The sequence below is a fragment of the Lissotriton vulgaris genome, chromosome 1_1 (genome assembly GCF_964263255.1).
Source record: "Lissotriton vulgaris chromosome 1_1, aLisVul1.2, whole genome shotgun sequence".
NCBI lineage: Eukaryota > Metazoa > Chordata > Amphibia > Caudata > Salamandridae > Lissotriton > Lissotriton vulgaris.
In genome coordinates this window covers 49,906,490-49,928,385 of record NC_141685.1, presented here as the reverse complement: position 1 = coordinate 49,928,385, position 21,896 = coordinate 49,906,490, and the positions used below count along the sequence as shown (strand labels likewise).

At 47.6% G+C, this 21,896-nt stretch overlaps 1 protein-coding gene across 1 annotated transcript in view; it reads right to left on the bottom strand.

Moving 5' to 3' along the window:
- Positions 1 to 21,896, bottom strand: part of LOC147737193 (uncharacterized) — a 132,846-nt gene that overhangs the window by 4,406 nt on the left and 106,544 nt on the right. The window contains exon 2 of the mRNA XM_086919060.1: positions 7,130 to 7,199. The gene's annotated coding sequence lies outside the window, so the exon portion shown is untranslated. The remainder of the gene's footprint in view (positions 1 to 7,129; positions 7,200 to 21,896) is intronic.

The window sequence follows — 21,896 nt, the reverse complement described above, 5'->3', positions numbered from 1 at the left end:
GTGCCCTTATTTAAGGCAGAGGACTGTCATGGGTTTAACAGCTAGAGCGGTGATGGCAATGAATCCTGTTGTAAGGATCAATAGCCTGATGAGATCTTTGCATCATGGTTAGTGGAGTGGCGTCCTACTGACACACGTATGTAATGCTCCATTTCTATGCCTGTGCCCAGACTTTGCACTAACATCAAGTGTGTGTTTAGGGTGTTCGTGTGCGTAGCATAAAAGCAATGTGAGAGTGCGACAGGATAAACCGCATCTCCTGCCTGCCAGTTGTGTATGCAAGTGGGACCATCTATCCCTCTTTTAAACCCTAGTTCAAAGTCCTCTGTTACCAAGGAATAATGTGCTCTACAAAGTACTCAGGGGCCTGCTGTGCCACTAGGGATTGTGTCAGCCTGACAGTCTATCTAAGTCGAGGGGACATCACCTGCAGGCAGAATTACTTAATAGAGAAGCTGTGTATCTGTCCTGAAGAGCCTAGAAGTCTGCCTAGAATCTTGCCTGTCTTGTAAGAAAGGGAAGGGAGTTTGACTATCCAGCAGGAGGACAAGGCTGTCCTGGAAGAAGCAGGTCTGACACATCCCCGGTACTTGTAGGGCGGGCCGGAGAGCCATCCAGCAGGACCAGCAAGTCTAAGGGATGCCAAGACTCTCCCAGCAGTTCAAGGCAGAAAATAAAACTCTACAACAACGTGATTGTTGAGGCCCAGTAGGACGATTGTGTGCTGCCAACAGGCCCGTTCAAGGTTGCATTTGCCAAATTCCTAACACAACAGGGTCTGAATCTACTGGCTTCCTGAAGAGCCTGTGTTGGGCTTTTAGCTGCTAAATTTCTGACTACTCTGTGTCAGAGGCCCATGAGGGACTACAACTACTCCAGTGTCGAACACCCTGTCTGAGCTTACGCCTGTGGTCCAGCCGGCCACAGTGTGGGCTTAATTGCTGACGGTCGGGCCTCCAGAGGGGCTGCACTTACCGACAGGCCAGGTGTGACTGCTACCTTGGGACTGCTGATCTTCAGGCAAAGGTAAAGAAAAGACAGAGTCAGTGCCCTACTGTATGCAGCCTTACATCCAGGACAAAAGCGCTCCACAATAGTCTGCTGGTCGGTCACTGCTCTCTTGAGTGCTCGGGCGTGCCATTCAAGTGCCGGGAAACAGGAAAGAGACCCAGACAAGACTGACTCATCCTTTGGAAGGATAAGACGCTTACGACAGAGCATACACGCATTGGGGTGACTGGAGTGACAGAACTGCACCTATACTATATTCATGATACTCCTAAATGCCCCTAGAGGAGAAGAGGGTATGAGAACCAGACGCACCTGCCTGCAGCACATGGTAGTCTGGCATGCCTGCACCATCCTTTCACCCAGACTAGCCATAAAGTTGATTTTAGAGCTGCTACGCACATAGCAGGGGGAATCTCAGACCATTCGCTGGTGGAGGTGCAACTTGATGGTCCGGTTGTGGACTTCATCCTACCCCCAAGGGTTGATCCGTGATATTTAAAAGACAAGACGTTCAAAGCTCATATGAGAGATAGAGCAGAATTCTATTTTAAGGAGAATGGGCGGCCTGTTGAATCAGCTTGCGTGCTATAGGATGAATTCAAGGCAGTGATTCGAGGCGAGACACAAGCCTTGATTGGGAGAATGTCGAAGGAACGTAAATTGAAGTGCGAGGCTCAGGACAAGGAATATGCTTTCCTGGAGGTTCGCTTGGTAAGTGGGGAATCAGTTTCTCTCCCATTACACCATCAACTGTAGCAGCACACATTAAGAGCACTAATGGAAAATAGCGGGCACTCATGCGCTGGCTACCCAGCATTGTTTCTATGATGTCGGTGATAAAGCCAATGAGTTGCTTACATGGTTAGAGAGACAAGACATAGGACGGAACTGGATCCTTGAGGACACAGACAACAAGGGGACGGAAATACTGTAAGAGACTTCCTGAAAGACCTGACCCTGCCAATGCTAACAAATAAGGACCTAGACGCACTAGACCAAGACCTGACAGTAGACTAAATAAATTACACAATAGGAACCTTGCAAACAGGGCAAGCGACTGGACCTGATTAGCTCCCGTTAGAATTATATAAAAGCATGATGGATAAAATCAGAGAGTACCTCCAGAGTATATGAAAATAAGGGTGTCTCCCGGAGGACCAAAGAACATCTGAGGTGGCGGTCATCCCAAAAAGGACGAACCGGCAACTGAGTGTGGGTCTTATAGACTTATCTCCCCACTTAATATTGAGACTAAGGTCCTTGCGAACGCCCTGGCAATCTGCCTGCGGACTGTATTTGCAACAGTGGTTCATCCTGATCAATCGGGCTTTATACCACACCAGGGAACATGCTTAAATCTCCGACACCTTAATGGAGTACCACATGCAACAGGGGATTCCTTTGCTGAACCAGTGGCGCTGCTATTAAGCTCTTGTATGTGGCCCCTTTAGCGAGCATGCGCCTCAATAATACAGTCTACCGAGTCTTTGCCGTCCGACAGGGATGTTCCTTGTCTCCTATGCTCTTCACACTTGTTTGGGTTCACCAGGACCTCTCAAATGGGGTATTCCAAGTGATCAGGATATATTATCAACTGGAAGAAGTCCTTAATATTCCTGCTGGTGGCAGGGACCCTGCGGCTGCAGTCTAGGTGCACAGTTCGGGGGGCACTACATGGCTTTAATTATTTGGTTGTATTCATTACAAGAGAGCACAGGCAGGAACATACTCCCGAAATTAGACCGTCTTCGCTGGGATGCCCCACACTTGCGGACGCTCCCGCTCTCCTTACTGGGCCAGGTGGCCCTATTTAAAGTGATGACCCTCCAGGGTCTCCTGTACATTGTGCAAAAAATGTCCTTTAAGTTCCCACCAGACATTTTTTTTCAAAAGGTAGTCTGAGAACTTCAGCTTCTGTTGTGGGATGGTGGCACGTCACGCTGAGTAAGTTGCAGTGGGGAGTTTATTAAGGTGGACCGGCGGTCCGGAGTATTCACAAGTATTACTGGGCCACGCAGCTGGTGGCAGTCAACAACTGGGTTTTTGCGGACTGTGAGGAACCTGCTTACCGGGTAGATAGATTGGCCATGGGCAAGAGAGGTTACCCCACCCCGGTGCTGTATCGAAGAAAGTATGAGTGCACCCTACCTACTCATACCCAAACATTGGTAAGGGTGAGGAAAGAGGCTACCAAGTATTTAGGCTGAGAAGGTAAGCTGACTGAAATTACTCCACTGTATGATGGTGATATCTTAAGTGCAGTGGGAGGATTGCAGGGCTTCATAAAATGGGGATTGATTAGCTTATAACGGCCGGGCGATGTGTGGAGGGGACAGGCACTTGTGTCCTTCACGATCCTACAACAAAAGTATAAATTAGGTGACTAAAAACAGTTCTGACATTTGCAGGTGGCCACGCTCTGCAAAGTCACATCCGGGAAGGGGGGCAGTTGCCTGATGCATCCCGACTGGAGGACCAGCTGCTAACTAATCCCCAACCGAAAAAGCAATCTCAACCATCTATAGGAAGTTGATCTACAATTCTCTGGATGCCGTGGGGACGCAGAGAGCTGTGTGGGAGAGGGATCTAGGCACGCTTGGCGATGGCGATTGGGTGGAGGCCATTCAGGATGCTAGGGAGGAGGCATTTAGAACTCATTTTTGTCTAATTTAACTGCAGATACTGATACTGCCAAATCAATGACCCTGTTTACATTAAAGGGCAGATTGAACTCAGAGCTCAACAACAGACTCGATTTAATAAATGACCTGCACGCTGCTTATCTTGCCAAGACACAGGTACTTTGTAAATCTCTTTTTATTGAACTAGTGCTCAATCGATGGTGTTGACACCGAAAATACGGTGCACATTAGTGAGAGTGATTAGACCAAAAACACAAAGTCTGCAAATATAGAGTGAGTAGCATAGCTTGGCCTGTCCTGACACTCCCTGGCCAAATCCCACTACATAAAACTAGATTGCCCTTTATCGAAGGCAGGTAGTCCTCCCAAGGTTCTGGAGGTCGCTGGGCTGCAAGACGACTTAACTTTTGGTTCAGGATCATCCAGGGATGCAGACAGGCCAGTATGACTGGGACCAAGACAATAGTTCCCTGCAGATCCACACCAGCAGAGAAGGCTGCAGTGCCCTTAGGTCGCCAAGAACTGAAATTCAGGGTCTGGGGATGCCACCTTAAATCTTGATTTAAGGGTGTTACAAGGCAGTGACAGGTAATGGGCCCCTTTCCTGGGGTGTCTATACCCTCTATCATGCCCACCTCCTGTGGGAAGGGGGCACAGTCCTAGCCCTGATTGGATAAGTCCCATCATCTTCAGGATAGTGGGCACTACAAAGTGTACTTCACCTCGCCTCCAGCACCTGAGGGATGGAGTTAACAGAGGCGGCGGGGGGCACACCTCCTGTTCTATCTAAGGTTTCCCACCTGTCATTGCACCTAAAAGGGGGTGAGGACAGAAAGATCGCTTGCTCCCTCTAACAGAAGAGGCTGGGGTCGCATTACCAAGGCGGCAAGGCCTTTGAAAATCCCTGCCACAGATGGCTCTGCCTGACCAGGGGGAGGTGTGAATACCTCCACTCAGGAAAGGCATTGTTATCAACCTCAGAATGCACAGGCACTCTACCCATGAGGACAGGACACTGTCTGGTGGTAGCAGGCTGGCTCAGGCCAGTCGATGATCACACTAAGGATTGGTAGATCTTAGGGGACCCCTCTAAGGGGCACTCTGTGCGCAATTTTTAATAAATCGGACACTGCAATCAATGCAGGTTTAATATGCTGAGATGTTTGGTATCAAATATCCCATATTTCAGAGAAACCTTCATGAGGCTGGGGAACTCGTAATGACAAGTGTCCAGCCAATGTACTTACTATAGAGCTTGCCTGGTCACTTGCAATATCCCGGAATTGACAAGGATATTGCAGGGGCATATCTGCTCATGCAGATATGCCCTCACAGGAGATATCCATAAAGCAGCGGGCACTATAAGGCCTGCTAGAGGGGTGTCTTACCGATATCTCAGACAGTCCCTATGGGCATCGCATGCAGGGATGTGTGCCATGTCGACTCTTCAGTTTTGTCTGCACCAAGACACACAGCTGCAGTGGCAGTATGTATGTGTGTATGTATGTATGTATGTAATGTGATTGGTGAGGGGTCCCTTAGGGTGGCATAATTTGTGCTGCAGCCTTTAGATACCCTCTTTAACAACAAGGCCCTTGGTACCAGAGGCATCTTTTACAAGGGACTTATAAGTGAGCTAATGGGGTGACAATGGTGGAAACGACAGGTACACTTAAGGGAAGGAGATCGGGCTCATGGAACCTGGTTGGCAGGGACCCTGTGCACTTACAGTCAAAACTATATGATTTTCCCGGTAAAAAGTGAAGGCTAACCATGTCCAAAACAGACCCTTTCCTACATTGAGACATTTTTCCTAGGACAGGGAAAACTCTACAGCAGGTCTTGCTCACAGACCTTATACTGTGACTGCCACTACTGAACATTAATCTTGAACTGTTAAAGCAGGGCCAGGATCTGTACAGGAGCCAATGAACAGGAGGGCAGCTCACCAGATAATAGAAGTCTTCTGTCTTCACACTCACAAAGAGAGAACAATGGAGTTGCTTGGCATTTATCTACCCTTAGCTAAGCCACATGATAAAGGCAGTAGATCAGGATGATTCTCTTCGATCAGAAGTAGCTCTCACTATTGAAAAGGCGAAGACCCTGGTATAACACAAACGCAGACTTGCGGTTAGTCTCTACCAGGACATGTAGTAAACTATTAATTTATGTATCTGTAGGATTAGATTGCATTGCAGGTTAATTCTTATGGCACTATTTTCCACACACAACATACAACATAGATTCCTCACGTGCGCCCCCTGATGAAGGGAGAACCCCCAAAATGAATTGGGCAGACTGAATTTGAATTTACTTGCGGAACAGTGGATTTTGAAAGTGATTCTATGAGAATAAATATGCTTAAACTGGAATACAAGTGGATTTGCTTCCAAGGGAAGGAGACATTGATGCACTTTTACGGGTACAAGCTGGGGAGCAGGAGACACAGACCTGATCTAGTCTGGCGCTATATAAACAACTGTAGCCAAATACATCTCCCTTCTGGCACACGATGAGTGGATTACATAAACACTACAATAATGAATGAAAAATACACGGCATGCATAGACAAGGTCTGCTATGTAACCTCTGGACTCCTGTAAACCTAAACAAACACCAGTAATCAGACACTAGGGACATCACCTGAAGCGCCTAAGATTTTCCTTTTGTTTGGTGTCTTGTTTTTGGGAGGTGGGTTTTTAGGATAAGCTATTTTTGGGTGCGTCTGGGGTTGGGGTGTGTCAGGTAGCCCCTGTGGTAGACGATGGGATAGAGGATAAGGAGTGCCATGGCATCCCTTCATATATTTCTCCCCTCCTATATACACAGTCCCCTTTTACCAGTTGCCCACTTTGCTGTCATCAAGAAGTGGAGAGAGGGGAATCGGCAGGCAGCCCCTTTAAGCCAAAGCAGAGTACGGACATCAGAGGATACACGCTTAAAGAAGGAGGGGTGGAAAGCGCGTCAGGTTGGTCAGTAGTTGATCCAGCTGCACGCAGCACAGGAACGCGAGGCGGAGAAACCAGCGGGGGAAGACGGGAAAGACAGAGAAGGCCTAACAGCCTTCCGAGAGAGAGAACCGGCGCCCAGGGGAGGTCACAGCTTGTCGGCGAGCAGAACACCCGAACCTGGCAGAGGAGGGAAAGCCTAAGCAGAACACCAGACCTCACTGAAGGACGCGGAGTTACCACGCCACGGCCCCGGGGTGATGTGGCTCTTCCAGGTGCGTGGGCGTCTACGGGGCTTTTGGAAAGGGGCTGAGTAAGAGAGGGACGGGAGGGGAGGCTGAGGGGTGAAAGGGACCAAGGGAAAAGGAAATAAGTGAGACGGAAACAAAGACAAGAGCAGAAATCATCAGCTACTCTTTTTCTTTTGGTTGCTCCAACCTCTACACCCTCCCTTCACATTTATGCATAGCTATTATTTATCCCTCACATCCTCCCTTGACTAAACCATAAAGCAAAAACACTTACCTGAGTCTTTTCCTTCTGTCCGAGGGACGACGGCGGCCGAGGCACACCTAAGGGACTGAAGAGGAAGACCCTGTGGGAAAGAAGAATATAACAGAGACAATCAATCATTGTGACTTCCTGTAATACTAATAAAAAATGCATACAAAGAAATTATTCAATGCAGTGTGCTCCTTCTTGACCGACTCTTCTACAACGGGGAGCTACATACTTTCCCTACAGGAAACACAGAGATCAACAGACACACACACACGGGAAAGCATAGTAGGAAAACGCTCTATACAGTTTTTATATGCTGGCATATGTACGTTGTTTTAGAAAGATGGTGGAACTATTTATTCTGTTCAATGTGCTTATTTTGCTAATTATTTTTATCTGCTTCTATTATCATTGCAGTTCGGGTTGGACTGTTCCCATTAGGTACAGGGTCAAGACTGATTTGCATATGGCCATGTCTGAACTGGGGTGGCTTGGTGATCAAACTAATGATGGATTTACCCAGATCTCTTGACTGGGGGTGAATGTTTTGATTTGTTCTGCATTCCGTCCATCAATTGCGTGCTTTTGCTCTATTATCATTGCAGCACATAAATTCTATACAAGAATAATGATGGTTCAATTAATAATGAAAACGCTAATGTTATGTTATTTTAATTTGATATCGCACATGAAGTACCCCTAAGCAGAAACTACTTTAAGGAGAAATTTACAATTGGAACGTAGAACCACTCAATCTTTGTGAAGTTGAAAGAAAGGCTCTTGTATAGTTAATGCCTGAAGTTCATCAACTCTCCTTAGTGAGTTTATCGTTATGAGGAAAGCAACTTTCCATGATAGGAATTGTAACTGACATTTGTGCATTGGTTCAGAAGGCGGGCCCATTAGCCTTGGAAGAACTATGTTTAAGTTCCACTCTGCAGCAGGGGGAATACTGGACGGTATAACCCTTTCTAATCCTTCCATGAAGACTTTAATCACTGGTACTCTGAAGAGAGGTAGGTGTTGTCTATTTTGCAAGTATGCAGCTACGACTCCCAGGTGTAAACAAATGGATGTGTAAGTGAATCCACATTGCTGTAAATGCAACAGTTAACAAATGATGTTCTGCACAAACGCATCAAGATGATTGATATTGTTGTTCTTACAATAGGCAACAAAACGTTTCCATTTGCTGCATAACATGCTCTAGTAGTAGGCTTTCTAGCTTCCTTGAGAATATTCATACAGTCTGGTTGTAGTTGTAAATAACCAAACTCTATGACTTTAGGAGCCAAATCGCTAGGTTGAGTTCTCTGGGAATTGGATGTCTGCTTTCTCAATGGCTCTAAGTGAGGAGACAAGATGTGAGATGTAGCTTTTGATGTGGAACCACTGAGAGTTCTAAGGATGAGAGTACCAAGGTTGACAAGAACATGTGGGGGCTATTAAGATCAGTGAGGGACATTTGTCTGAGCTTCCGAACTATAAATGGAATTAGCAGGAGAGGCGGAAAAGCGTAAGCAAATATCCCTGACCAAATCATCCATAGGGCATTGCCTTCGGATGCTGGGTGTGGGAACCTGGATGCAGAGTTTGGGCATTTTGCGCTGTGTACTGTGGCAAACAGATCTATCCCTGGAAAACCTCAGTTTTGAACCTAGGGAGAAGAACTTGGGGATGAAGTTCCCACTTGTGTATTTGCTACCTGCGTCTGCAATCTGATGGTCTACTCCTGGGAGGTGTTCGGCTAGGAGATAGATTTTCTGGCAAATCGCCCAATCCCAAATGCTTTGTGCAAGGCACGACAGCTGGAGAGAGTGAGTCCCTCCCTATTTCTGTAGGTAGTACATTGCTGTCATGTTGTACGTGTGAACTAAGACAGTCTTGCCTACAAGTTGGGTGAGAAAGGCTGAGTGCTAGAAACACTGCTTGAAGTTCCAGGTAGTTGATGTGGAGACGTTTGTGTTTGTCCGACCTCAGCCCCTGGACTTTGTAATGTTGAAGATGGGCACCCCAACCGGTTACTGTGGAATCGGGTCTATGAAAGGCCGCCCTTTTGCTAAGTTTTGAGGGTTCCACCGGTGCAGCGAGCGATGGTTGCCGCTGTCTACCAACACTAGGTCGGGGTCGCAAATTGCGAGGCTCATTAATATTAATGAGCATCCCGCAATTTGCGAGCCCATAGGGAATGCCAGCCCTACCAGGGATGGTGGCCTGCTGGGCTCAGCAGACCACCATGTCTGGGAATGCTTTTTAATAAAGCAGCTTTTTTTTCTTTCTTTTTTTTAAATGCAGCTCGTTTTTCTTACAGGAAAACGGGATGCATTTTAAAAAAATTAAACGTTCTTGTTTCATTCTTTAAGGGCAGGCACCACTGCCTGCCCTTAAAAAATATTTTTAGACACAGTCACAAAGTGGAAGGGGTACCCTGGGGACCCCTTCGAAATTGCGACTGCAATGCCACCCTCTTGAAGAGGGTGGTCATTTGCAAGTGTTTTGCGACCGCAATTGTGGTCACAAAACATGTACAAATAGCATTGCGGACGCAATTAGGGAGGAAATGACCCTTCCTAATTGCGACTCACAATTCCTAAATAGCGAGTCGCAAATAAACTGCGACTCGCTATTTTGGAATTGTACATGGCCAACAGTGATTTTGCTTGTGCAAATGGTTTCGCAAACTCGTTTGCGCATGCAAAATCACGTCATATATCTGGTCACCTGTGACTCACATGTCAGAAAATGTCAAGGAGTTTTGTCGCTCCTGTGTCACTTGCCAAGCCAGTGGTAAGTCAGGTGGCACAACAAAGGCCCCCCTGATACCACTACCTGTGGTGGGGGTACCCTTTGAAAGAGTTGGAATAGACATTGTGGGTCCCATGGATCCTCAAACAGCATCTGGGCACAGATTTATACTGGTGGTAGTGGATCATGCCACCAGGTACCCAGAGGCAATTCCCCTGAGGACCACCACAGCTCCTGTGGTGGCAAAAGCCCTCATTGCAGTTTTCTCAAGAGTGGGCTTTCCAAAGGAGGTTCTTTCAGACAGAGGTACCAACTTTATGTCTGGATACTTAAAAGCAATGTGGAAAGAGTGTGGAGTAAACTACAAGTTTACCACACCCTACCATCCACAGTGCAATGGGCTTGTTGAAAGGTTCAACAAGACCCTAAAGTGAATGATAAAAGGTTTACCAGAGAAGCTTAGGCGGAAATGGGACATCCTTTTACCCTGCTTGCTCTTTGCTTACAGAGAGGTCCCACAGAAGGGGGTTGGCTACAGCCCTTTTGAACTTTTGTTTGGCCACCCTGTGAGGGGTCCATTGAGTTTGGTGAAGGAAGGATGGGAGTTACCTCTCAAAAAGCCTAAACTAGACATTGTGGACTATGTACTTGGTCTCCGCTCCAGGATGGCTGAGTACATGGAGAGAGCATCCAAAAACCTTGAGGCCAGTCAAGAATTACAGAAAGCTTGGCATGACCAAAAGGCTGTTCTGGTTGAGTTCCAGCCAGGGCAGAAGGTGTGGGTGTTGGACCCAGTGGGCCCAGCAGCTCTCCAGGACAAATGGACTGGACCCTACCCTATCATTGAGAAAAAGGGAGAAGTCACCTATGTGGTTGACTTTGGCACCCCTAGGAGCCCCCACAGGGTGCTCCATGTAAATCGTTTGAAAGCATTTGTTGACAGGGAGGACATGAGTCTCCTCATGGCCACAGATGGGGATCAGGAGGAAGAGAGTGACCCTCTCCCAGACCTGCTTTCTCAGAACCCTGATGATGGTTCAGTTGATGGAGTAGCCTTGGCAGGCAGCCTCACTGATCAGCAACAGGTGGACTGCAGACAAGTGTTGCAGGCCCACAGACATATGTTTTCACTCACACCCAGCCAGAAAAATTGGTGCACCCATGAGGTGGACACTGGTGACAGTCTGCCTGTGAAGAATAAGATCTACAGGCAACCTGACCATGTCAGGGATTGTATAAAGGCTGAGGTGCAAAAGATGTTGGAGCTTGGAGTGATTGAGCCATCAGAGAGCCCATGGGCTAGCCCAGTGGTCCTTGTGCCAAAACCTCATACCAAAGATGGGAAGAGAGAAATGAGGTTTTGTGTGGACTACAGAGGTCTCAATGCTGTCACTAGGACAGATGCACATCCCATTCCAAGAGCAGATGAGCTCATTGATAAATTGGCTTCTGCCAAGGTTCTGAGCACATTTGATTTGACAGCTGGCTACTGGCAAATCAGACTAGCTGAAGAGTCAAAAGCCAAAACAGCATTCTCTACCCCTAGTGGGCATTATCAGTTTGTGGTAATGCCCTTTGGTTTGAAGAATGCACCTGCCACCTTCCAAAGGTTGGTGAATCAAGTCCTTGCTGGGTTGGATGACTTTTGTGCAGCATATCTAGATGATATTGCTGTCTTTAGCTCCACCTGGGAAGATCACCTGATCCACCTGAAGAAGGTTCTGGAGGCCCTGCAAAAGGCAGGCCTGACTATCAAGGCTACCAAGTGCCAGATAGGGCAAAGCAAGGTTGTGTACTTGGGCCACCTAGTAGGTGGGGGTCAAGTTCAACCACTGGAGAGCAAGATCCAGGCCATACAGGACTGGGCTTCTCCAACTACCCAGACACAAGTCAGAGCCTTCTTGGGCCTGACTGGGTATTACAGAAAATTTGTAAAGAACTATGGGTCCATTGTGACACCATTGAATGACTTGACATCCAAGAAGATGCCCAAAAAGGTTCAGTGGACAGTTAGCTGTCAAAAGGCATTTGATGACCTGAAGAAGGCCATGTGCTCTGCACCTATCCTGAAGAGTCCTGACTACTCCAAACAGTTCATTGTACAGACAGATGCTTCTGAGTTGGGGGTGGGAGCTGTGCTTTCACAACTTAATCAAGATGGTCAAGACCAGCCCATTGCTTTTATTAGCAGAAGGCTGACCCCCAGGGAGAAATGTTGGTCAGCTATTGAGAGGGAGGCCTTTGCTGTGGTTTGGGCCTGAAGAAGTTGAGGCCATACTTGTTTGGTACTCACTTCCTAATTCAGACAGACCATAAGCCCCTATTGTGGCTAAATCAGATGAAGGGTGAAAACCCCAAACTGCTCAGGTGGTCCATTTCCCTACAGGGGATGGACTTTACAGTGGAGCACCACCCAGGGACTGACCATGGTAATGCAGATGGTCTCTCCAGGTACTTCCACTTAGAACATGAAGACTTATCTGGTCAAGGTTAAGTTTAATGTCCCTGCGTTTGGGGGGGGGGGGTTGTGTAGGAGAGTAGGGTCTGCTATCCTATGGTCACCCCAATTTTTGCTTTTTGCATCACTGGTTTTCGACTTACTGAGGCTGTGAGCCTGCTAATCAGACCCCCAGCCTGCTGTTCTCTCTCTAAATTTATAATACATGTGCTATATGTACATACCACAATTGGAAATGGACTCCTTGTCAGCCCCTGTACCATGCACTATAGGTGCTCAGGGCATAGGTGCCACCAAGGCCTACCAGGGGCTGAAGCATAGCTTTCGCCACCCCTGGCTGGTTCTTAAATTGACACAACTGGCTGATCACTCAGCTGGGGGCAAGTGGGTGTAATCACCCCTGCTTAGATATAGTATACCTATATCTAAACCTATATCTGGACACATATAAGCCTGTGAGCCACTCCTATGGAAGGCCTCATCAATCCTGGAGGCAGAGTGCGTGGTTTTATGTGAGATGGAGCTCTGGCATGAGCTGAGCCTGTTTGCAGCTGTCGGGAACAACTCCCTAAGCTGATCCGGGATAATGCCATACCATATACTCTTAAGCGCCTTATAATCCTCGCGGTTATATAGCAACTTTGGTTTGGCTTTATCAAAACATGTCGTGTAAGGTGTCACACGAATTGGAATACTACCCCCTCGCCAGTTCTGGCGACGGGGGTAGCATTCCACCCTTCTAGAGGGATAAGACATGTTACTTTACTGAAACGCGGTTGATTTAAAATGAGCCTCAGATCCACAAAATGGATGCCCCTGCCACAGACACGGGTCTGGCCTCCTGCTGCTGACCGAAACTCAGCAAATGGTGGCCTGGACAAAGGGTTTCCTGTCGCAGGGCGGTGTCAAACCACCCCAGACAGGAGATAGTGGATTGCAGCAGGGAGGTTTCAAAGAAACCAGACACTGCCTGGGGAGCACAAGGCTGCCCCTTGCATAATCCGGCCAAACCGGTTCTGGGGCCTTCCAGCCCCAGTCCCAGCGCGGCCTGGATCAAAGGAAAGGGGTGTAACCACCCCCTTCCTGGGTCCCACCCATAGGAGGGGACCTAGCAGGATGTCCAGCCCACCAGATTCGAATAAGAGTGGGAGCAGTGCCAATGCAACTCAGATCATCCTGAAGAAACATAAGAAACGAATTCTGGACCCTTCGACATTCTATTCAACATAGAAGACGGAAGAATCTCCCTTGTGGTCAAGGAGTGACCACCCTGTGCAAACAGGCACCATCCAGCCCTCGACCCTTGCTTTGTTGCAGTTCCCGCCGGAACTTGAGCGACAGAGATCGACGAGATCAAGCTTGCCTGCCTTCTCCCAGCCCGATCCACAGTCCCTGCAGAGCTGAGACCAGTGGAGGCGACCGGAAGCGTGGGGCACGCCATCTTGAAAAGGCCACGAGACGCTGACCGTGCAGCCCACGAGTGACCCTCGAAGCTGTGCACCGGGGTTTGAGAAGCCCCCACCCGAGCTACACTTGCACCAAAGCTACCCCCTCCACACTCGACGAGGGCTGCGTGGGGCCCTTCTGCTTGTGTTGGCTCGACGTGTTGGCCCGGTCACTTGCCAGCTGGCTTGTGGCCCCTGTGCCGACGAAACCTTGAATACGACTTGCTTTTCTGGTTGCTCCAGATCTGCACCAGCTCCTGTGAAAAGGAGCCCCCACTCTGACCCTCCTGGTTTGAGTGAGAAGCAATCTCCCGGTTCCGCGTGGATTGCTTTTGCCAAGTGCTGTTTGCTGCAATCTTGAAGCCGACGGTGCTGACGGCGAGAGCCTATGTGGGACAGATCGTGACCTGCTACTGGACGTCGCAGATGCCCCAGAGCCCACGTGACAGCGGAGAGAAGCCTCTCGACAACTACCTGATTGCGCCCGACATTGCCTGGTTCCGTCCTGGTTCCACCCTGGTCACTGCTGAGTGACCCAGACTCTGTCCCCTCTGCTTTCAGGTACTTTTCGACTTCGATCCACCCTTGGATCACACCGGACACTTCTGCTTCACATCGCCTGCAGCTTCTTCAGCTCCAAGCACCAAGAGCCTGCGTGTCAAAACCCGACGCCACTTCGACCCTGTGCACCCACTTCCTGTGGGTGAGGTAACATTGCAACGTCGGTGTTCCCACATTGGTACACACCTCTAGGGTCTGTGTCTTAGGTTTTGTTCCTCTAGGTTCAGCTGAAGTATCTTTAAACTCGCTTTGTGTAACTTTTACGCACCATTGACATTGCATTGGTGCAAGCCGCACTTTCCGTGCTGCACCCGAATTCCGTGGGCTACTCCCGATTTCAGCATTGCTAGTCTTGACTGCTCCCAGCGATTCCCTAGACCTAACCACTGTTCGATTGGTATCTCTTATACCATTTTTTTAGTATATGGTTTGAGTGGCAACCGGCCCTCATCCAAAATTGTGCAACTTTGTATGTTATACTGTGCTTTTGATTTAACGCTTGTGCCCCTTTCCTCATAAAGAGTACTAGGGATTATTTTAGAAATAAACACATATATTTTTATAATATATACTTGTGTGGTGTCCTTTCATTTGATTACAGGATTGTATGTGGTAAAACAGCTCGCTTAACACGACCTCTTAAGTTAAGCCTTTAAGGCTGCTTAGTCCATGCTACCACTAGGATAGTTTGTCTAACAAGGTTGACTTACAACCAGACATCTTTGGGGTTTGTTTGGACTGATACCAAGTGGTTCCAGAATTGGAAACACTACATATCAGGCCAACTTCTCACAAATACTGTGCCATAGAGGTTGCTGGAGGCACTGAAACAGACACTGCTTGTGGGCCTGGAGAGTGAGCACATACATAGCCCCAACAGAAAAGACATTCATTGGGTCCATCTTGTCATCAGAGTTTAGCTGTTCAAATACTCGATGTTAAGGTAATATACTCTTGTGGTCCTGCTACCACTGAAAAGTGACAATTCTAGAATTTCAAACACCCTGATCACTCCCATTAGAGAGCATTTTTAAGTGCTCTCTCCAAGTCAAATTGGCTTCCTTGACAGGAATGGGGTGTGCCTGGTTATCAGATAGGTTGACCGGTGACAAGGTGGTTGTGCTTTGCTATCTGGAGCCAGTTCCTGGCTGTAGGGTACTCTGTGCATCTTTGGGTGGACCGTGGCTAGTTGACGAAGGTGTGCCTGAGGATGGCAGGGCGGTTGCTGGCTTTGGCAGTGCTCTGACCTCATGAGGGAGTTCTGATCCATACCATGGATGTAAAAAATGCAAAATTGGTGCTTCTCTGTTCTTACAGGGATGTAAGTGCTAGAAACGGATGCCAGTAATGTATCTGGTTTGAACAAGGATTCGTATAAAAATCCTGCTCTATTTCTACTTTGTGACCTGCGCAAAAACCTGCTCCCAGCTAAGCTAAAGAGGCCGAGAAAAGACACACAACAACAATGTATTCAGGAAATGACAGAAAGAAAGAAGATTTGCTCCTTCATAAACGATGAGAAAATGAGCATAGCACCAAGCAATACCTGGTGGCGCTGGAATGAAAAGTCATTAAGTATGAGCTGCAATCAGCAGAGTTGCTAAAGCCTGCGCAGACAAACTGAAAGAAATTTAGGAAACTAGTTTGATCTAACGGTCTAGATAATAACAAATTGCAAATGCATATCCAAAAATACATGGTAACTTAAGTAAAGACGCTGTAAGAAAAAACAAATAATTTACATAATATGATATTTCCGGCCTTCTGGGTAGTAATACATTTTTAAGAAGAAAAGCATGCACCCTAATATGCCAATTCTCCTTGCATTGACCTTTTCTCAAGCATTAGAATTACTTCTTTCAAAAAACAAATACACTAGTATATTCAAAATGCAAGGAGAATTGTCATATTAGGGTGCATGCTTTTGTTAGTGTGTTGTAGCATTTTTATGGTGCTGCGAACCTACGGGACTTTCACAGCAAACACTATATACAGACAAGTTGCTTCCCCGTATGACTGGTACTGCAGGAAGACCTTGCCTGTCCTCCAGTGGCTCTGGCTGTGCTCTTATATCTCAGTGGGATAATACCCCTGCTGCAGAGATCGGTGTGAAACCTGAAGACCATAGGCTAGATTCAGCCACCCTCCTGAGGCAACATTGCGACTCACAGCGCCGAGAAGCGCCATGATTGCAGCACCGACTGCTGTGATAAAATAAACAAGGGACCCGATACAAACTGGAGAGCTTTGCAAGCTCAGGGGCATGAAGCGCTATATGAATTGTACATTGGAATGCGAGACGTATATACCCTGGTAGGCTAGAATGGCAGTATTTTCCCTTCACATCAATAGATGCAGGTGTCAGACTAATTGTGCTGCTGAGATGCAGGGAAGATGGCCCTCTCATCGACTAATGAGCACTGAGGGGTCTTTTCTGTTAAGCGAATAGCTTGGAATGATGGTGACATTATCCAGCGCTGATGTGGCCTGTAGTGTCGGTGATTGGACCCTCTACATAAGAGGACAGGAAACCCCATAACCCGTTCTAAAACCCGCCATTGCAAATAACGTCTTGTTTGCCTTTCTGCCCCCTGTTCCACTGGGGCAGACGGGGCACACTCACACTATTATAAGTGTGTGGCCAAAAGACTAAGGGGCATATAACCAACAACTAGCGATAATTTTTGTCTCTAACTTGTTTAGAGACAAAAATTATCGCCGCACATCGGCGATTTTTATCGCAGATAAACCTTGCTATTAGCAAGGTTTATCGCAAATGCGATAAAAAACGGCCGCAATGCATGAATATCGCTGAAAAGTCAGCGATATTCATGCATTATCGAGCAAATGCTCTTAGCCATGTTATCCACCTCCCATTGGATAACATGGCTAAGAACTGCTCAGGGCAGGTGTTAGCTTTTGGAGATATTCGCGCTTAGCGTGAATATCTCCAAAAGTTGGTAATAGGAGATAGCGATGTTAGGGACTGTTTCCAGTAGCTAACATCTTGGCACACCCACTTTGCAAGGGGGGCGCCACGGTCATTCAGAACTACGAAGACTATGATCGTGAGTGCAGAAGACAATTGACAAATACCAACCATTACAGACCTCTCCTTGAAGACCCAACCAAAAGATTGACAACTACCATCATGGGCCTTGTGATTGAGGGGGAGACTAACGAGTGGATAAGCAGAAAGGAAGCAGATTTCTTGATCACTCCGGATCCTGTTATCCCCTACTTTTATACTCTCCCTAAAATACACAAGGGTACGTCTCCTGTCCCTGGGAGACCCATTGTCTCGGGAATTGGATCCCTACTAGAACCACTGTCACAATTTTGTGATGCGTTCTTCCAACCTTACGTCAAACAGATACCATCCTACCTGCAAGACACCAGGGATGTACTACGTCTAATTGCAGACATAGATGGCAGAGAGGACACTGACTTGCTTCTTACCCTCGATGTGGAGGCACTATATACTAATATCCCGCAACAAGCAACCCTGGAAGCAGTGGATTCGCTGATGCGAGAAGAGGAATGGTTATCCCCAACACCAATAACATTCATTATGGAATTGGCCCATATCGCCCTGACCGAGAACTTCTTCAGGTATGAATCCCAGTTATACCATCAAGTACGGGGTACTTCCATGGGTTCTACCTTCGCGCCGAGCTTGGCTTGCATTTATATGGCTTCTTTCGAGAAGAGGTACATCTACCCCCCGGAGCAAAACCCATACCGAGAGAACTTAACTCTCTGGCGTCGCTTTATCGACGACATCTTGATTCTTTGGAAAGGGGACCGTTCCAGCTGTGAAGCCTTCTGTGACTGGATTAACTTACAAGACCCCTTCCTTAAATTCACTGGAACCATCTCGGAGACGTCCATACCATTCCTCGATCTTACCATCAATCTGGGACCCGAAGCAATAACCACAACGCTATACAAGAAGGACACTGATAGAAATAGCTTGCTTCTCTACCAAAGCCATCATACTAAGGCCCTGCGAGATAATTTACCCTTTGGGCAATTTCTTAGGATTCGGAGGAACTGTAGCTCTGTCCAAGACTTCAGACAAGAGGCCCGGACCTTACAGCATAAACTCCAGGACAGAGGGTATCCCACCCGGTTGTTAAAAAATTCGTACAAACGAGCATTGAACAACAATAGAGATGCCCTTCTAGAGGTCCACCCCAAAGAACCAGATGACACCATCACCTGTGTCACCTCCTACACCAGGCATTCATCATTTATCAAGAAAGCCGTGATGACACATTGGGGTATCTTGAACTCCACTGGGATGGAATTGGCGCAACCACGGTTCGCTTTCAAAAGGACTGCCAACCTCAAGGACACATTGATCCACACTCGCCCTAAGAAATTACAAACTCGACCAGTCAGGACCTTGTGGGACCTTCCCCCTGTCACTGGACACTACAAATGTGGTTCCTGTGTGGTTTGCCCCCAAACCATCCAGGGCAGAACAATCGAACTCCCAGGAGATTTCACCTGGACCTTTCACAAACACACAAATTGTAACAGCTCGAGATGTATATACATCCTGGTGTGTCCCTGCAGATTGCTCTATATCGGAATGACAATGCGCCCGGTGAAACAACGGATAAGGGAGCACAACAGCAATATTCGATGCTCCAAAACACACACCGGGCTGTATGAACATTGCAAGGAACATAAACATACCACTGAGGACATACAGTGGACAGTTCTAGAATGCCAACCTGGTATGAATCAGCAATCCCTTTTCAGACTGGAGCAGAGATGGGTACACCGTCTACACACAGATGAAAACGGGCTCAACGATGCGGTGCCCTGGACAATGCTCACTAGATAGCTGACCAATGGACTGTATTGTCCGTACCATGCCGAACACTGCCAACAATCATTAAGCTGAATGATCCCAATTATCCAATGCCCCCCCTGCATAGATCCGCGGGGTCACATTACCAGCACCCCAGCATGACTATCATCATGCTGCCTATGTCTACCTCCCTCTCAAGATGGCATTCGCGATTCCTTCCTCGCTAGCACGCGAAGCCGTCTTCCTTGAAAACACCGGCAACACACGGAGCGAGTGACTCTTCTGTGTCCATTGTTTACCACTCGTTGCCTGGTAACACGCCGGGGCCACGCCCACTAATCTGGCCACTCACACGGGTCATAAGTAGAGCGCCCGGAACGCCAAGCTTTACCGGCTGATCTGCGGCACCGTCCGCAGTGGGAAGGGTAGGTGACTAGAAGCCCTACGCCAGGAACTCCGAGGTAAGGCACATATGCTCCGTTCTGCGCCCCCGCGTGCGCCTCGTTCTGAGCGCCACGGCGGGACCAAGCCTTAAGCAGTTGAATGGGGAAACCCATTACCGCCAATCGATAACATGGCGGGGATACTTCCTCTTAACAGGTGGTCTCCACCAAGTCCTGGCCCCACCCGGTCAGCTCGAGGAAGCCTCCGTAGTATAACATACGGGTAAGATTGTTCTAAATTTTACCATCACTGTATTATTTCGGCGGGTGTTATGGTTCATTTCAAGGGCTAGTTACCCATACACTGACTCCATCTAGTGTTCTTTTCTGAAACTTCACAAAGAAATGTTTTAAAATACTGTTTTTCTCCCCCCAAATGTTGTCTCAATTACCACTAGTTATCGCGCATGCTGATAGCACAGTAATAGCCCTTGATTTTTACAGGTTTTTACTGCATGACAAAGCTTCCAACCAACCTTGTTGGATACCACTAAGCATGCGATCTGCCTTGAACAAACCAAAGGCATGCTCACCCTCTGTACATTATGACAGTCACAAAACGCGAATGTTTCCACGTTTGTCTATGATATATCTCTCTGGTCTCTCCTTGACAGTACACTTCTCTCTTCTCTCTCCCATTTAGTCCTGGGAAGGGTCCTGAGGAAAGGACCTCTATACGACACCTACCAGGTCGTATACTGGGCCCCCTGACCACGGGGGAGCCCTTGCAAATCATATGAGCACCCCTTGGTCCTGACGAATTGCTCTATAAGCAAGAAACATGTTGACCATCCACTCACCAAGGGTCGAATGAGGCTTACTACCTTGATAGTCCTGCCTCTATACCCCTTGTATTTTTAAGAGAGCAGTGAGCCATATCATTAAAATCCCAATTTTTGGACTCTACTGACTCTTTTTATTTCACCCACGCTCACTTTTGCACACTCACTTGTTACCTCCTTGCATGGTCCCCTTACATCCACACACCCTTTGGCGAAGGAATAGAAGATCCCCGCCAAAGAGCAACAATTATTGTTGCCCGACAGGCATTGCACTGCCAGCCTGGCGCAGGGGCAGGGTATCGATGATGACGCTGAACGATCACCGGGTGGGATTACAGGTGTAGTCCAACCGGCGACTTGTGTGAGGTACCCCAAAAATTCCAAGAGAGGGTTCACTACACTCACTTTTTTGCTGTTTGATCCGACAAGAGAGAGACCAATGACAGTCCTTTAGCTGACTGCAACCGGGGAACTCTGTATTTCTTTTTGTTGATACACCCACTTTGCATGTCATTAGTGATAAATATCACTGACATGCAAAGCGGGGCCCAAGATGGTCGCTATCTCCTATTAGCTGTCACTAACTGGTGTTAGCGACAGCTTGGTAATAGGGAGATAATTTTATCTCCGCTTTCTTGGCTTTTAAAGCCAAAAAAGCGGAGATAAACCCCCTTGATAATATGCCCCTCGGAGTCTTAGTTATACCAATCTACAGAAATGTAGCATTTAAACCATTCATGAGACATCCATTGACCAACAGTAACACCGCATGCATGGAAAACAAAATGTGCACACGGTTCATAGCCAACAATAACAGGGAAGAGGAATGCTTTTAGAAAAAAACACAAGGAAAAATGTGCCTCTGCTTTTTGAACTAATAAGATGCCCTATGCACGCTCATTCAAGTAAAGGTTCCTATGTATCAACAAACGGTCTTGCACGAATTAGATATCATTTGGCTACACAAGCAGACAGCAACCTCAATGCATTTAAGTATGTGTAAAACTAAAACAAACATTGGCAAAGCCAGCTGGATTGGCATTAGCTGCCGACCTTTGGGCTTTGCTTATTTAGTTCATATATTTTCACACAAGAGTCCCGGTATCCGTGATGGGGGGAGCTATTGTCCACTGCTTAAGTAAAACCAGCATTGGATATAGATATATATATATATGCAGACACACACACACACACACACGCACAGGCTAGATGTAGATGTGCACTTTGTGCAAGAAATGGATGCGGTCACTCACAGTCAGGTAAGCCAATGGTGCAAGTGTGCTGATGCTGTAACCCGTGCTGATGCTGTAACCCGTGCTGATGCTGTAACCCGTGCTGATGCTGTAACCCATGCTGATGCTGTAACCCATGCGGTATGCTGTAACCCATGCTGATGCTGTAACCCGTGCTGATGCTGTAACCCGTGCTAATGCTGTAACCCATGCTGATGCTGTAACCCATGCTGATGCTGTAACCCATGCGGTATGCTGTAACCCATGCTGATGCTGTAACCCGTGCTAATGCTGTAACCCATG